This window comes from Falco cherrug, chromosome 4 (genome assembly GCF_023634085.1).
Source record: "Falco cherrug isolate bFalChe1 chromosome 4, bFalChe1.pri, whole genome shotgun sequence".
NCBI lineage: Eukaryota > Metazoa > Chordata > Aves > Falconiformes > Falconidae > Falco > Falco cherrug.
The window spans coordinates 76,854,497-76,860,496 of NC_073700.1; positions in this window are offsets into that span (position 1 = coordinate 76,854,497).

The window sequence follows — 6,000 nt, forward strand, 5'->3', positions numbered from 1 at the left end:
GAAGAGGAGCAGTATACCATTTAGCAGCTCTAGCTATGAACTAGTCTTAATTACACTGCCACTTGCTCAGGTCAGTAGGTGTGGAGCACACGGTGGAGCTGGGGGCACTGTGGGAGACAGGACACAGAAAAGATTTGGTGGTATTGTGAGTGGGTGAAAATGCACAGGAGTCATAGGGCATGGAATCAGTAGGAGCTGGGATCTGTTGCTGCCACTGCCTGTAGTCAACTGATGTATTTTTGATTGTTCATCCCTGGAACATTTAAGAGGAAATCCTTTAAAGGAGAAATACAGTAAAAAATGTTGTCTTTAATTTTATTGTTGTTATTACTGGTTTTATTGTGGTAACTATAAGCAACCTTCTCTAGTTTTTCAAATACTTTGAGAATGAGATCTGGAAGTCAGTCAGCTGGTGGCACTTATTTCTGCCTATCTGGTTCTTAATGTGGAATCAAAGCATATTCAGCTATATGGGTTAAGCAGATCCGTAAATTTTTATGGTAGTAAGTATTCAAAGTTTTGTAATAAATATGTCATGCGATGTTCTGTCCTGGGCAGTCTGAAGTGTATCCAGTACGATACACTTTCAAAGGACTGGAAACTCTTCCCATCCACCCATGTTTTTAAATATATAGAGCAGATGGGAAAGGGATTTGATAACTTGCAGAATAGTTATTGCAATGTGAGTTTATATAATCTGTCACAGGTTTATATAACCAACACTGTGCAGCAAATGTGCTACATGCACTAATTCAGTTTTGCAATTGTTTTCAGAAGCTATTAAAGGAAAAAAAAAAAGAGAGAGAAAAAACCCACTGTTTTTATGCCTATCTGAATTTAGAGTTGTGGTTTATAGTTTTGCTTTCATACAACTCAGTGAAACTAGATTCCATAATTTCTTTTCAACAACTAGTTTGTGAATGTTGCTTCAAAATTAAAATATTAGTTGGGAATCCAAATTTGTTTTTACTTCAGGCTAAAGCTGACTTCATAGACTTCAGTTAACTGAGGTCATATAATCTGGCTCAATGGGTTTATTCACTTGGGGTATGGTAACCATTGTTATCATGTACTTTTATGGAAAGTACCACAATAGAATTATGCAGAAGGAAATTTCTCTCTGAGATGTACCGTTTGGAAGTTCAGCTCTGGATAAATATTACATATAAATTATTACATCCTGTGGTCCCACCAAGGTTTGCATGTAAAAGCTACAAGTCATATCTACCATTCTGGTTTTTTTTTTCTGTAAACTGTATCCACTCCATCTCCACAAATGCTAGTTATCTTTCTCTCTCAAGCCATCTTAATTTGATTAACATTATTCCTTCAGCTTAGTATAGTTTGTGCTTTGCTCAAAACATATTGCTTCTGTTATAGAAGGCATGTGATTTTCTTTGAATGTCAGAAAACTTCCCTCCTTTTTCTAACTATTGTGTGGTCTGCTGTAAAATACAGTTTACAAAGTTGCCTTACAAGGGTTGGCTATTTAAGCACTTTTAATAACTAATACCAATTTTTGCTTCAAAATTATATTTTCTGAAAGCCATTTTTCACTATGTTTATAAAATTTAAAATGACTGGACAGTTAGTAATGCTTTATTTAGCCCTTCTCCATTTATAAATGATGCATTTTGTAAGCACAATAATATGAGAAACAAGCTCTTACAGACTCCTCTCCTCACTGCCATTTTTCTTGCTAATCATAGATGCTGAGGATCTAGTTTATAAGACACATAGCCGATGCATACCTGTTGTCACATAATCAATATATTAATTTGAATGTGCTTTTTCAAGTATGCAAACTAGTCTGCATCTTCTAGTATGGATTTCTGCTCAGCATAGGCCAGGAAGCAGCTGAACACTTTGAGAAGGAACACCAGAATAATGAGCTTTTTGCTTTTAGAACAACTTTGTATAGTACCCTCCTTCAGTTTAATTAACTTTGATGTTTCTGACAACACTACCTTGGCAGTTGCAAAATCTCAGAGTTACTTGAATATTGATGTCACTCTCCAAATGAAGGCTTTCTAACTTCATTTAGAAAAAGCACAAAATGTTTATGTACAACTTAGCTTCAGTGCATTTCACTTTGTTGGGAAACCCAGTGCTATGATGGCATCATAGTGCTCATGTCATTGTGTGATCAATTTGATGAAGGAAAGAAGCAGGTGAGACAACAAAAAGGCACGTATTTGAAATGCCTTATTTCTTATGTTACATTAATTTTAGATCAAACATTTTCAGCTTCCATTTGCTGTATGCAGTTACAGTGTGTCACTTCTCTCGTGTCTCTCTTGCTTATGCACCCCCCTGACCACTGACTCTACTAACTAGGCACAAATTTGAAGGCATTGACCAAAGGACCACATGCTGATTCTGTTTCTGCAGATCTGGTCACATTTTACCGCTAGGTCAAAACAGATGAAACTGTGCTGCAAGCACCACAAAATTTACTTACATTCTTCCGCTTCTCAGTATTCAACTATTTCTTTTTGGCTTTCAGGATCAGATCATCAAAGAGCTGTAAACCTGAACAGCCTCATCAACTGCCATGGAAAAAAGATTGATTTCTCAAGTTTCTGTTTAAATCATAAAGAACAACTCAACTTTCAAGGGCTACTGCCCTCTGCTTATTTCCTTGACATACTTTAATCAGTGAAGGGACAAATCTTGCTCCTTGATGCAAACAGTAACGTTGGTCATGAAGGAACAAATCTCACATTATAGAAATTACAAAGAATATCAACCCTGAACTAGTGAAAATAGTGATTTGCTTCTTTTTACTTAGCGTTTTGATGCTACCATGTCTTCAAATAGCAGTTATTGTGTTGGATAGTAACATTATTTGAAAGTGGATGGACTGGTAGTCCCCTGCAAAGGTTGTATCTAGACCATCTTTTTCTTCCTGCCTGTTCTGTTTGTGGTTTTCTAAGCTACTTATTTAATGACACACAAATACCTGAACATTTATTGCAGAGAAGTAAGTATTTTATTTCAAGGGTCAGGTGTTTTTATTATTTTATTTTGTAAATTCATGAGTTTAGATATGCATTAACTAACAACAAATACTTAATTACCTGTTTGTTCCTTATTCATTTTAAATTGATTTTATATCTCAGGAGTATTTGCTTTGGTTTAATATAAAAGATACAGTGAAGCAAATTTAACATTATATGAAGTTGCTCTGGTCTATCTTTGGAAAAATCAATAAAACGAGGTAAAAGTAAAAGCTGTGACTCACTGGCTGATACACATAGAAGAATGTCACTCTGCAATGCATTCTTTTTAAAACAACTATTTAAAAATCCAGTGTGGCTTGGTTCTGATTTGAAGTCTCCACATCTCTAAAATCCTGCTTGGTGACCACTGACTGACATAGTGAAATTCCATGCAAACCAGTGGATCACAATATTACTGGAGAAGAAAGTCACAGTGTCTCTTGCTTAGCTTTTGATTGCATTTCTGTGGAAGCAGTCTTCAGATGCCGCAAGCTGACACAAATAGTCAAGAAGTGGGAGATTCTCTGAGCTCTGGAAGCTCAGTCTCCCCCAGCACCTTTCTGTCCTGCTGCCGAGGGGAGGCAGGTTGTGCCTGGGGGGCTGCAGGGTGGATTGATGGTGTCTGCCTGCACCATCAGTCCACCTACAATGCTGCAGAAGCAATGCTTGGTCATTTTAGAAGTCCCAGACATACTTGGGGTGGGTTTAATATGGATGAATTCACTGCTTCTCTTTCCATGGGTTGATGAGTAATTTAATTTGCTTTTTATTTTCCTCTGTTTGTTAAAACGAAATGCATATTATATGGTAAAGCTGTGGGATACTTTCAAAATTGGTGTTTTTCATCGCAGCTCATCTAGATGCACATTGCTCCCAAAAAAACATTTTACCTGCCACAGTGTTTGCAATCTTCAAAAAGACAGACCTGTTGTCTCTTGGCCTCTTTTTAGCATAGCACCACCTGCCCTTAAATTGTTATTAGGTATAGCATTGTGATTATTACTGAACATGATTATTGCTGCTTAGACTTGAGACTGACTAGATCATAGACCAGCTGTATTAAGGCCCATATACCACACACTAATGTAAGATCTCTGCCTCCAAAGATTCTGCAGTAATTAGACATTTTAACCAAAGTTTTTGGTTTACCCTTCAAAGAACATTATGCTCCAAACTTATTAATGAACTATGTATATTTTAACTCCTGCTTTGATGCCTTACAAAATATTCTCCTTTCTGGTTTCTTGATCTCATTTCTGGCCTCAGAATTATTTTCCTCCTCCTGATCTCCTGTTGAGGGTGAATTATTTCTTCTTTGTGTGTCTTGTCTTGTCCCACAGGGTCTTCCATTCATCAGGTATTCACAGTGGTTTTGCATCTCTTCTTCTTGATCCAACAATTAGGCTTCCTGTAATTTCTCAAATTTTGCTTTAACGAAGTTGATTACCAATCAAGAATGCAAGGAGTATAGGCTATGATTAGACACATGGGGATCAGACCCACAGAAATGTAAGCATGCTTAGACTATACCTGCATAATCAAGATACTCTGTGAAACATGAAGTAGATCTTAAAGCAGCAGTTGCAATTTCTCCAAGAAACATTACATGCACTATTAAAAATGCTGCAAAGAAGGGTCTAATATAACACAGCAGCTGCTCCATTCGTACTGAAAGAAATTGTTACTACTGAGGAAACAGAGCATGAAACAGAAATTAGGTATAGCAAGACACCAACTAAGTTTCTCTAAATTGAATTCAATTCAATACCATTTATTCTGGATGCATTTGTACCTGCTTTTAACAGGTTCCAGAATAGTCCTTTAGTATTATTAATACTAGTATTAGTATTATTAATAATACTAGTATTAATAATAGTATAAAATAATAAGAGAAGTTCTTTACTCAGAGTCCAGGTGGGATAGATTTTGTTCACTTTTTCCTCTAGACTTTCAAGAACATTCTAAACCATTGCCTGAATTCCATAGCAAAATACAGGGTGCCCATATATTTCCCTTGAACATTTTATTCTCAAACTACAGACCATCTTTCAAAAGGGACAAGCATGCAGTTGCACATGCAAAATTATATAGATTTATTATGTGCATGTATATCCTGTAAGTGCAGAAAAACTGGGGTATCTGGGTACATAACTGATGTTAAGATATCTCAGTCTATATACAAAAATGTAATATTACTGCTACGTTATTCATCTATGTATTAAGAATGTATGCGCTAGGTGGAGAAATCAAAAATAGCCTCTGAAGTTACAAATCCAGCATCTTCCATAAACAACTATGATTTTTAAAAAGTTGGCTTAAAAAAACATTGATGACAGACTATTGTGTCAGTAGATACCTAGTGTCAGTACTAGTATTTTTCAGTACTAGTACTAGTATCAGTGCTACTATGATTTGAGAAGTTAAAAGAAGTTGAGATGATATGGAAAATAAGCATAAAGTCACTGAAATTATTAGGGAAGGGCACTTTACAGAAAGATTCACAGAGTAGCCCCTCCAACTGCAAGGCAATGGCTCTGTCAGAGTCAGAAGTGCGTGCCTTGGCCATGCAACCTTGCAAAAAACTCCTATAGGAGGAAATGAGTATGGCAGAAATACAGGCTCTTGTTCTGACAAATAAGAGAATAAATTAGTTCAAATCGCCACAGAGAAATAAGTTGTTAAAATGTGAGAGGCCTGAACATCTTAGCTTGTGTGAAAGCAAGACAGTATATTTTATATCCATAGCTGCCTCAACAATATCACAATAATAACTACCTAAGTGTGAAGGAAACACACAGAAAGTAAGAAAAAAAGAGGGGAGAGGAAGGTTATGGTTTCCTGTGCTGACTGAAATTTTTATGGCAGATAGACATCTGTGTTCAAGGAAATGATCTAGGGATTCATGGAGGATTGGGACAGGAAAGTAATGAAAATACTAAGAAATTCTGGAAATTCATGGTCTTTGAACCATGTATTTTTGAATGGGTCTCTCTATTTC